This window comes from Lynx canadensis, chromosome A1, assembly GCF_007474595.2.
Source record: "Lynx canadensis isolate LIC74 chromosome A1, mLynCan4.pri.v2, whole genome shotgun sequence".
Classification (NCBI taxonomy): Eukaryota; Metazoa; Chordata; class Mammalia; order Carnivora; family Felidae; genus Lynx; species Lynx canadensis.
The window spans coordinates 105,058,901-105,071,464 of record NC_044303.2 but is presented as its reverse complement, the minus strand read 5'-3'; the positions used below and the strand labels follow the sequence as shown (position 1 = coordinate 105,071,464).

The window sequence follows — 12,564 nt, the reverse complement described above, 5'->3', positions numbered from 1 at the left end:
CCTCTGGAAAGGGGCTCGGCCCGACTGGAGAAACCTAGGGAAAACAAGCTACTTCCCAAGGGCGGGCCCGGGGTGTGCACCCCAGAGCCGAGAGAAGGCCGAAGCTGCCGAAATCCTGTTCCTGGAGGCAGCGGCCTCCCCGCAGGCTCTGCCACGTCTCCAGGCTGGGCTGGGCCGGCCTAAGGTCAGCGGGCGCCTGCCGCCGGTCCCGCTCCCACATTCAGCGCTCTGGAAGGCGGAGCCAAACGGCCAGGGGCGCCAGTCTGGGTCGGCGCCCCGGAGCGCAGGGCCGGCACAACACCCACACAACCCGCACTCACAGAGCTGAGCGCGGCAGGGACTGCTGGCCTGGCGAAGCACGCTCGCACAGCTTACGCCGGGACTCCACGACAGCAGGGCTCCGACGCGACCCTAACCATCTCCGGGCGCCGGCCGGCCCGCCCACCCGGCAGGGACTGCGCCCGTAGGCGCCCGCATCCCATCCCGCCGCCCGCAAGCACCCCCGTCGCTGCCAGGCTGACGCTCACCTGGGGGGGGGCCCGACAGAGCGTCTGCGTGGCAGTTGAAAAGCGCGGGACGTGGAGTTCGGGGTGCTAAGAGTAAAGCTCGGAGAAGACCACGAAGACGCCGGCCGGAGCTCAGCGCCGCGCGTCCCCGCCTCCAAGATGGCCACCGGAGGCGCACGCCCCTGCGGCTGCCACGTCGACCGCGCGTCGCCCCGCCCCGCGCGTCGCCCCGCCCCGTCCGCTGGGAGCCGCGTCTCTCCTCGCCCCACCCCGCCCCCCACCCTCCCAGCCCGAGGACGCTTGTCAAACCCGTCTGAGTACCTCCGACCTAAGGTGCTGCTGCCGGAGGGATCTCGGCGCATTCCCCCCAGAAACGTTCTTCTGTAGCACGATCATGCTTTCCACTCCACATCCCCGCACCCGAGAACGGCACCCCCGTTACCAGGTGTAGCTCCCTTTATCCTGTGCCGTGGCTGCCCACGGGATGGAGATGAGCCAGCCAAGGTCGTCTAGTCCAGTCCCCACCTGCAAGCAGGACCCCGCTTCACAAACGGGGGACTTGCATATTTACAAAGATTTCCAGATAACAGCAGTGGCTTGCATCCTGAGGAAGAGACAGCGGGCGGGTAAAAGGTAGCAGCTACTGTTACATTTTCCTCAACCACAGTACGTGTACATTATTTTTTCTTTTTAATTGAAAAACCCAAGACAAAGATTATCAACCTTCTTAACCTTATGTGCCTCACTTAAAACAATACTTGAAACAGTTTTGGCTCCATAATGTACATTAAATAAATAAGCGAATGGCGTGCAGTGGAGGAAAATAAGGGATTTGAAATCACAAGTCTGGGTTTGGGGCTGAGACTACCCTAATGCCAGTGGTGCAGCTATGTCCTTGTACAGGTCGCTCAGCCTCTTCCCGTCTCCCTATTTCCATCTGTAAGCTGAGAATAGTATCATAGCTGAGAATAGTATCATTTGTCATCTCTAAGGCAGGTAACAGTCCAAATGAGATGTATGAAAGCACTTCTTAAACTGTGTCGTGTTAAACACATGAATATTTGTTTTTGCTGTTTCCAGATTCCGTTAGGAACATATAGATTTCACATTAATAGATCTCTTGGACTTGACAGTCATGAGCACTCTAAAATGCCTCACTAAAAAGTTAATGGTATTTAACTATGCCCAAACTTTAGATCATGCCTTGCCACTACAATGGGTTGTTCCTTTTGGTGGTGACTCTTGTCCTGCCCATAGAGAATGGGTGTAGGTAGGTATCCAGGTTACTCTTCCAAAAGTGCTGTTTGGGGTGGGGCTGAAAGTAGTTACCATCTCCAACCTGTTTGGCTGAAACCCTTAACAGCTATAAGGTTTGTTGGCTTCTTCATTCATTCAACAAATATTCATTACTGGCTGCAATGTACTGCACATGAATGCTAGAAATATAGAACGAACAAGACAGACAAGGTCCTGACACTTCATTTTCACAGCAGACAGAGGCTATGAACAGGAAAATACACTGTTTGTAATGAGCACTTTGAAGAAAATCAATAAACCAGTAAGTTACAGACAGTAATTGGTCACTTTGGATAGGGTGAATGAGCAAGGCTTCTCTGAGGAGGTTTGAACAGAGACCCGTAAGGAAGCAGGCCTGTGGTTGTCTGGATGGAAGGAAGGGCACACAAAGGCTCTAAGAGAGGGTGCTTAGCACCTTTCCAGAACAACAAGGAAACTGGGACTGGGGGGGTAAGAAATGAGGTCAGAGAGATAGGAGGGCTAGATCATATCTAGGCTTGCAGGCCCTGTAAAGACTTTTGGGTTCTATTATGACAGAAATGAGGAGTGGAAGGTTTTCAGCACAGGACTCACAAGATTTGACTTCAGGGTGAAATCACTCTCTGATTGCTGTCATTGTAGGGACACAAGGACTAACACGGGGTTGCCAATAATAGCACGTGAGTTGACCTGTATCTCTAATTGGGCAGGAAGAGGTGATACTTGGTCTAGGTATATTTTGAAGGTTGATTACCGATGGATTGAATGTGAGCTGTTACCAGTTTCCTAGGACTGCCCAACAAATAACCACAACTGGTTAGATAAACAACAAACGTTTTTTTCTCTTCCAGTTCTAGAGGACAGAAGTCCAAACTCAAGGGTCAGCAGGGACTCTCCAAAGGCTCCTGGAGAGAATCCTTCCATGTGTGTCTAGCTTCTGCTGGATCCAGATGCTCCTTGACTTGTACCAGTGCAACGTCCATCTCTACTTACCTTTGTATGTCCTTCTCCCTAGTGTCTCTGTGTCTCAAACCTCCCTCTGCCTTTCCTTAAGCATACCTATCATTGCACTGAGGGCCCCTCCTAAATCCAGAGTGATCTCATCTCTATATCCTTAGGGGTCTACACCCAATTCCCAAATAAGCTCCCATTCACAAGTTCCCAGTAGACATATCTTTTGGGGAGGCCACTATTCAGCTCACTACATGGGCCATGACAGACAGGAATCAACCGAGTAAGATTATGACCTTGAATTGCATTTAAAACATTTTATGTTTTACTTTCTGCTTTCCAATGAAACTTCAAAAGAATGTGTGGCAGGTAAGACTACTGTTCTAATATTAGAAGACTTTGAAAATTGTGTGTAGAACTGGAATTGAAACCCAGAATTCTTTACCCCAACTGCAGGCCTGCTTTTGGGTGGTAATAAAATGTGTTCCTAGATAGAGGGCAATGAGGGGCATTGACAGAAAATTGCTGCCTAATGACAGAGCAAAGATCTGCTTAGTTTGTTTAGTTATTACTAACAGATCTCACCAAGTTTTTTCCTTCTGGGAAGTCTCTCATAAATAAAGTCCAGAGGCACCTGGGTGGCTCAGTAGGTTAAGCGTCGGACTTCAGCTCAGGTCATGATCTCACTGTTGGTGGGTTCCAGTCCCATGTCAAGCTCTGCACTGACAGCTCAGAGCCTGGAGCCTGCTTCGGATTCTGTGTCTCCCTCTCTCTCTGCCACTCCCCAACTCACACTCTGTCTCTGTCTCTTGAAAATAAATAAATGTTAAAAAAAAATTTTTTTTAAATAAGAGAGTTCATTTTTCAGCCATAATGAGAGATACCATGTTAGAGTGGAAATTTGATTTTATCACCCCCAGGCAAACAGAACTATTTCCCACACAAGTTGAAGTTTTTTAGCTCACTTCAGAGTCTACGCTTAAATATTCTTAAAACAGTCTATAAAATGTATATAATATTCATATGGGTATTAAAGCATGTAGTTTGGTTTTTTTTATCATTTATTATTTTTGAGAGACAGAGTGCAAGCAGGGGAGGGGCAGACAGAGAGAGGGAGAGAAAGTCAATGCAGGCTCCAGGCTCTGAGCTGTCAGCACAGAGCCTGACATGGGGCTCAAACCCACGAACTGTGAGATCATGACCTGAGCCAAAGTCTGATGCTTACCTGACTGAGCCACCCAGGTGCCTCTAAAGCCTGTATTTTGAGGTAGGAAGGAGAAGAGGCTGGAACTCTGGGCATCTGCAGCATGACCAGGAATAAAGGCAGAACTGAACCTGGTCAGAGATACCATGGGCTGGGCTGAGAAAATGCTCCACGAGGTCCACATACACAAAAGACACATTAGCAGATACATCAAGGCTACCAGCCAACACATAGGGACCAGGGGCCCACAGCCAGGCAAACAGGATCTAGAAGTTTCCTAGGAAGGAGAAGTATTGATCCAAACATTGCATGGGAAATGCTTGTACTGAACGATTATGCATGGTTGCTCTGGAATTCAAGTTTAGGAGTTAAGCAAGGTATGACTTAGAGTCCGCAAGGCAATGTGGTATAGATTGAGACACAGTTCTTGGTATAGACAACCTGGATGTGAATCCTTGCTCCAGAACCTGCTATGCCAACAACTAGCCCTGGGCATGTCACTTAAGCCCTGCCTGGATTTCTTCACCCATGAAATGAGAATATATTAATACCTACCTCATAGTTTTTTGCTTGAAGAAAAAACGTGTCGAGTCCTGGTGTGAACAGCACCTGGCATAACATTGTCTAGGTAAGTGTTACCTCTTACTCTTGAACTTTGAAATTGTCTAAATAGTCCTCTGATGATGACTTTTAAATCAAAAAGAAGTTTACTTAGATGAGCCTGAGTTGTAATTTCCAATTTTTTTTTGCTTGCTTGCCATCAATGAAAAATTTCCTTTAGTTATAAATAGGGTGGCCCTGCCTCTCAATTTGCCCAGGACTCTCCCAATTTAGGACTACTGTCCTGGTATAATTATGAAAAGTTCCCACCTTTTATTCTCAAAAATGTTCCAGTTTGGACAATATGTCTTATACTCATTCTAGCTACAGAGATATTAAGAAGTTACTCTTCTTTCAAAAAAAAAAGTTATTCTTCTTACACGAGTTATAGTGTGAAAATTTCAATACCTGCCTCTCAACCACACACATGTAAGAATCCATTTCCATTTGCTACAAAGAAGAAATTATCTTTTATAAATATATATATATTATGAAACATTCTTGGGCACCTGGGTGGTTCAGTCAGTTAAGGGTCTGACTTGTGATTTTGGCTCAGGTCATAGTATCACAGTTGGTGAGATCCAGCCTGGGTCAGGCTTTGTTCTGGCAGCATGGAGCCTGCTTGGGATTCTCTCTCTCCCTCTCTCTCTGCCCCTCTCCAACTCGTGTCCATCCCCTCTCTCCCTCCCTCCCTCCTTCTCTCTCTCTCTCTCTCTCTCAAAATAAGTAAATAAACTTAAAAAATCTATGATTCTCCACTGCCTGAATGATAAAATCTTAAAAATTAAATTTACCCTCACTTTCTAGATCCTTTCCTCTTCCCGAATCTTCCTTCATAATCCCTAGCCATCAGCTGCATAGATCAGCCCCCTCTAGAAACCATCTGCCTTTGCTTCTATCAGTCCCTCTACCTGAAATGCTTTTTTTCTCTTTCCATCTTCTGCTAATAGGTATGCCTCATTTTTTAAGGATGTGATCAAAGTTTACTTCCATCATAAAACATCTCACATTGCATCTTTGTTGGTTGTACATGTCTACAGTCCCTGTTTGCTTATGAGCTGCTTGACAGTAATAACTTTGCTTTTAGAATCTCAATACATTCAAATTTTCACTCTATGAACATTTTATTGAATTGATTTGAATTTCTGATGAAGACAGAGGTGTAATATACACATTGCAAGAAGTCCTCATAATCCTTTTACTCCCCTAGATATGATTTCACTAAAAATAATCTTGTAGGAAATAGAACAAATATGCCTTTCTGGCAACTTTGAAATTTTACTTTGAAAAAGAAACCATGCAACCCGAGTGAGTTCTCTGGCCAAAGAAAAACTGTTAAGATGCAATAACATATTACAAAGTATTTACATTTTTTTTCTAGAATTTCATGTTTTTGCAAAGTCAAAAGTTTGCATAACTTCAACCAGCAGCTCCCAGTGCAAAGTAACTCCTAAATATTCATATCTTGTAGTAGTGCTTCTCAAAGTCTTTGAATTCAGTTTTTGCCTCTAGGCGTTTGTATCACAGTTTAGGAAAAGAGTAGGAAACATAACACAAATGTTCTTACAAGCATCTTCATTTTCAAGGAACGTTTAAAACTCACAAGTTGCATCCATTGTGTTGGCAATTCAGCATGTCTCTAAGGCTTAGAAGTGAAATTTGAGGAAGAGAGCCTAGGAGATGAATAGATCCAAACCATATAATTCACGTATAAACCCAACTGCATGTGAACAGCCACTCAGTGTCCTCCCCGCTGTGGTCTCATAGAACCGCTTCTGAGCGGGTCATCTAGGTAAGATGGAACACACAATGGATACGGAATCTAGTGCAACACCAAGTAGCAATGCACCTCTGGGGTTATCGCTTCTGAGCTTTAATTTCCTCCCCTGACAAATGAAGGCTAGCTAAGGGATTTCTGCAGTGATGTTAATTATGGTTGGCTTCCTAATGAGACAAGAAAAGGAAATGCTAACACATTTTTACATACCAGCACAGATGGAAAATCCTAGATGAAATCTTAGAGCATGGAATTGAGGACTGAGTGGGCATGAGGATGATAATACATTATGATTAAGAGGGTATTTTTTGCCCCAGGAATAGATGGGTTGTTCCGTTTCAGAAAAATGTTTCATCTGATAGAGGGCATCTACAGAATAACATGGCAAATATCATACTTAACGACAAGATATTAGAAGCATTTCACTTAGTAGCAATGTAAAAGGAGACACAACTTTGTAACATAAAACGAAGAAAATAAAAACTACTCTTATTTGAAGTAAAAATTCATGTTGAAATGATCCAGCACTCAGTCCTTGGGTCTCTTTTCTCAAACTTTTGTGGACTCCCCCAGGCCATTGGTTTCTACATTTATATTCTAATGATTCCCACATTTATATAGCTAACCATAACATCACTTGTAAACTCTACACCTCTTCAATAGCATTACTGTGATGTCTAGTCAGGAGACTAATTAAAATTCTTAATGTTTAAAAAACAAAACAAAACAGGGGCACCTGGGTGGCTCAGTAGGTTGGGCATCTGACTTCAGCTCAGGTCATGATTTCATGGTTCGTGAGCTCAAGTCCTATGTCGGGCTCTGTGCTGACAGCTCAGAGCCTGGAGTCTGCTTCGGATTCTGTGTCTCCCTCTCTCTCTGCCCCTCCCTCGCTGATGCTCTGTCTCTCTGTCTCTCTCTCTCTCTCTCAAAAATAAACATTAAAAAAATTAAACAAAACAAAACCCTGTTCCATTTGTGTTTCCCTGGTTAACAAATGGAATCTCTGGTTTTCCAATTGCTCTGGTAAAAACAAACAAACAAAAACAACGAAAAAGCAAAAAACAAAAACAAAACAAAAAACTACCTTGGATCACAGTCAATATCCACAGTGATAAGTCACGTTGATAGACTCTGCCCTTCACAGGCTGTGAGGAAAAAGGCACTTTCCTCCCCCCAACCCCCAACCATAATCCTGGTTTAGTCCTGGGAACAAAGATGAATTCTACATATCTAACTAGTATTCCTCCAAACTGGCAATGTCATCCCAAGTAAGGAAAGTCTGAAAAACTGTTGCATCCAAGAAGAGCCTAAGGAGACGAGACTACCAAACACAATGTGGTGTGAACGCAAACACCACCCAGTAAGAGCAAGAAAAGGTTCTTTATTCAGACTTTATCTGACTTTCTCTGGCTGGTCCTAAATTGGAAGCTGTCAATTATTAATCGAACCCTGGCCACGTGGGGCTGAATGCTACAAGGTTTGCTGTCTGGCTTCCTCGACAGCTAGCTGAGGGGTCAGAAGTCTATTCTTATATATGGTCTGGCCATTCAATCTCTGTACGTTCAATCTCTCAGTGGTATCCTGGTTAAGATCCTCGACCTGAAAGGAACACGAGGTAAAAACTAAGGAAATCCGGATGCGAGTATGGGCTTTAGTTACTAATAGAGCAACAGTGGTTCATTCATCGTAACAAAGGTACCATACTAACGTAAGGTGTTAATAATAGAGGAAACAAGGTATGGGGTGTAAGGGAACTCTCTGTACTATCTTCTCAATCTTTCTGTGACTCTAGGCGTGCTTGAGTGGCTCAGTCGGTTAAGCATCCAGCTCCTGATTTCTGCTCAGGTCATGATCTCATGATTTGGGAGTTCAAGCCCGCATGGGGCACGCTCTGACAGCAAGGAGCCTGCTTGGGATCCCTCCCCCCCCCCCCCCCCTATCCTTTAAATAAATAAACTTTAAAAAAAATATTAAAAAATCTTTCTGTGGCGGCGCCTGGGTGGCTGAGTTGGTTATATGTCTAACTTCGGCTCAGGTCATGATCTCACAGTTTGTGGGTTCAGGCAGTGAGTCGGGCTCTGTGTTAGCAGCTCAGAGCCTGGAGCCTGCTTCGGATTCTGTCTCTCTCTCTTTGCTCCTCCCCTGCTCTCTCTGATTCTCTCTCTCTCAAAAATTAAAAAAAAATTAAAAATTAAAAAAAAATCTGTGAATCTAAAATTGTTGGGAAGTATAAAGTATATTTTTAAAAACACCACCACGTTAGAAAAATCCTGGACCCCTTGCTATCTTTCACCCTCCACATCCAGTCGTCTAACACGTCCTTAGACAGGACTTGACCACAGCTCGTCCACTCTGCTGCTGTCACGTTGGCCCCGACTTCATCATCTCACACTTGGAAGTCTTCACCAGCACCCTGAGGGCCCCCCTGCTCCTGCTCCTGCCTCTACAGAACTTTTCCACAGACCTCTGTGTCAGACCTGCAGGATACAGCCCCCGACACCTGTCTGCCTCGCTGTTTCCACAGGGACCTCGGTGCTGTTTCTCGAGTGCATCCACCCACTCACACCTTGGGCTGTTTGCATCTGCTGCCTCTTCCTGAACACTGGTTGACTTCCTCATGTCATTTGAGACCCAGAGAGGCCTTTGCTCAACCCTCGCTTTCTTTTTCTTCCTAACACTTAGCACGTTCTGACATTACCATATAAACGGTGATATTTCTTTGCTTCCAGTAATGTCCTGCATTATAAATGTAAATATCGGGGCACCTGGGTGGCTCAGTCAGTTAAGCATCAGACCTTAGCTCAGGTCAGGATCTCACAGTGCGTGGGTTCAAGGCCCATGTTGGGCTCTGTGCTGACAGCTCAGAGCCTGGAGCCTGCTTTGGATTCTGTGTCTCCCTCTTTCTCTGCCCCTCCCTTGCTTGTGCTCTAAATAAATACATAAATAAATAAATAAACTTAAAAAAAATTTTAAATATATATATATATATATCTATGAACTCAAGAACAACTTTCTGTTTTGTTCACTGCTGTCTCCTCAGTGCTACTCTCAAACATCTGTGAAATGAATGAATAAATAAGCGAAATGTACTAAGGGCCAGGAAGCTAATGCTGCAGAATGCTCTCATCATTCTTTTCTAAAATCTCATGATTTTGATTCCATCAAATTAAGAAAACAATTTTAATTACTTTTTTCTTTTTTTTTTTTTTGATGTTTATTTATTTTTAAGAGAGAGCAGGGTAGGGGCAGAGAGAGAGGGAGAGAGAGAATCCCAAGCAGACTCCATGCCCTCAGCACAGAGCCCAAGGCAGGGCTCAAACTCACGAAGTGTGAGATCATGACCTGAGACCCGGCTGCCTCACTGACTGAGCCACCCAGGCTCCCCAAATTAGAAATATTTTTGCAGAGATCAAGTTCTTTGTTTGCTTCATACACATAAAATACATTTTGTTTAGTGTGGGTCCATTCAATGTGGCCTCAGAAATGTGATCCGTGAAGGCAGTTCAGTAAGATTCCTGACATAATCTGTAAGCGTAGGCCTGTGACATCGCCCACAGCTTAACTTTGTAGATGTCACAATTTCTGGAAACATTTCCAAGTATTCACTCAAGCAATGTTTACTGACTGAAACACTACGCTGGAAGCCACGAGCCAGAAATAACATGAACTAATTCCTGCCGTACAAGAGATCCCGGTCAGTAGGAAAGATATGCGCCCCAAACACAAAAACACAAGGAGGAAGACTGAGGGTCTTCTAACAACTACACGCACAATGCCAGGGAGAACATAAACTTTGGGACAATAACTTCACAGCGCTGTGGAAAACACCTTACCTTGTTCATACAGCTTTTGCAGCTGGCAACGAGGAGATAGACCTTGGTGGTTTTGTTCCACAGACTTTCACACACCATTACTTTTATGGAATAGGCCATTCCTTTTTGAGACACGCTCTTCCCTTGGATCTATGATGCTGCACTAATTGTTTCCCCTACTCCCTCTGACTACTTCTGTCTTACTAAATTTATTATTTTCTTTCAGTCCTGCTGTCTTCTCATTTGAGAAATACCTATTTCACATGGAGATCCTGCACTGGAGTCATTGGACAAAGGTTTAAACTCCAGCTCAGTCACATTTTGTTCCTGCTGTCACCAGACACACACTCATGAGAGCCAAGAGAGGAACGTGTCTCACACTCCTTCTGTTGAGACGGGCAGGAAGCAACACACAGTTGACAAATCTTCACTCTCCAGCTCAAAAGAGTCACTGCGTACCACCCCCCCCCCAGGGCCCTCATTCCCTCATCTTCCTCTCCAGACGCTCCCCCATCAAAGCATCTCACTTTTCAAGACTGCCAGGCCCGTGTGTACATTCCCTACTTATAGACAAGGCGAAGAATCTACTCTGAGAGCTTTAACAGAAACCCTCAGTTCCGCATGTCTGTCTCTAATTCGTCTCTACAACGTCGAACCACCTAGAAAGCTCACCACCTTCTCACGCTCAACCAGGTAAGAGAGAAACTCGTCAGCTTATCCATGTAACTACTTAAAAATTGTGCCTTTTCAATTTCATTGAAACTGAATTGAATGATATCACTATTATCTAGTACTTAGAAATGAGGTCGCTCTCCCTCCTCCACCAACCATATTCATCAAGCCCCAGACGTGTTAAAGCTTTTTATTGCCTCATAGACCATGGTGAAGCTCTGTGGGTCCATAGGAATGTAGGGAGATTTCCAAGTGAGCCATGATGATGCTGGGGCTAAGACAGTAATAGGGGGCATGGCGAGCATGTGCTCAAATACTGACCCTGCCTAAGTCTGCAGTTTGCTCTTTCGGGACACTGGATCCCGCAAGCACAGGTCTTGCTTGTTTGGTAAGCACAAATCCAGATTTCTGTTTTACATGCTAAGCACTTTTTAAAAGTTTTATTTGATTTGGTATTTTTTTTTCAGAGACAACATATGGACACAGTGCAAAAATAAAAGATACAGAAAGGTGTGTCATGACAAGTTGCTCTCAGAAGCCTGTTGTCCAACCCCATAGTCCCACTGCTCTGTATCTCAGAGGCACATATATATGCATATGCTTTCTCTTGTATTTTTTACACAACTGGAAATATGCCAGATATACTACATTATACCTTAGTGCTCAGGGTGTGTGTGTGTATAAAATACCACTCTATGTACACACACATACACTCGCACACACATGCATATATCTTGGAGCTCAATCTCTATCACTGTATTTACAGCTACTTCATTTAAAAGAGCTACAGATGCTTCCATTAAATGGATTACATTGTCAGTAATTTCTTTAACTTGCACCAATTCCTGAACATAGTTGATTCTAATATTTTGCTGATACCAGCAAATCTGTATTGATTCTACTTAGATGCATGTCATTTTACACACATCCAAGCATAACTGTTGAATGAATTCTCATAAGTAGAATTACTTGATCAAATGACATTTCTATGTGGAATTTTGATAAATACTTCCAAATTGCTCTGCATTGAGACTGTGTTAGTTTCTACTCCCACCAGTTAAGTAGGAGCTAGCTTTTCTCCTTCTTCTCCAAATATAGTTTTTTATCAAATGTTTGCTGATTTACAAGTGGAAAATATATCCCTTTGCATTTATCTTATGAAGACTGAGGCTGAACATTGTATGTAATTAAGAGTCCTTTGTATTTCTTTTGAAGCGGTCTCTATCTTCTATTATATTGTTGATTTTTAAAAATAGTTTATAGGAGGTTTTTATGCAATAAAAAATTGTCCTATTTATGCAATACCTATTGCAAATGTTTTGCCTTCTTCGTAGTTTGGATTTTGACTTTGTGGGGTGTCTGTGTGTGTGTGTGTGTGTTGCCATATAGAAAGGACTGTAGAAAGAGTCAAAGTTATTAACTTTTAACAACCAATTCATCTATGTTAAAATAGAACTCAGATGACATTTTCATTGGAAGCCTATTACATAAATAGAGTTAGAGAAAATTGACATTTTTATAGTGCTTTGTCTTTCTATCCATCAGTCTTTTATATGTCCCAGCAGTGTTTGTTTTTTTTTTTTTTTTACAAAATACAGAACTTTAGTATTTCTTAACCTTTTATTGGGTATTTTATCATTTTTCTTGCCGTTGTCAATACGGTCTTTTCTTCTATTGCATTTTCTAATTGATTATTACTTCTGTATAGGAAGGCTATTTATTTAATAACATCAATTTTGTAACGATTCACTTTACAGAACTGGCTTA

At 43.4% G+C, this 12,564-nt stretch overlaps 1 protein-coding gene across 1 annotated transcript in view; it reads right to left on the bottom strand.

The window, feature by feature from the left end:
- The window catches only part of PRRC1 (proline rich coiled-coil 1), a 35,136-nt gene extending 34,477 nt beyond the window's left edge, over nucleotides 1-659 (bottom strand). The window contains exon 1 of the mRNA XM_030317310.1: nucleotides 532-659. The gene's annotated coding sequence lies outside the window, so the exon portion shown is untranslated. The remainder of the gene's footprint in view (nucleotides 1-531) is intronic.
- Between the last annotated feature and the right edge of the window lie 11,905 nt (nucleotides 660-12,564).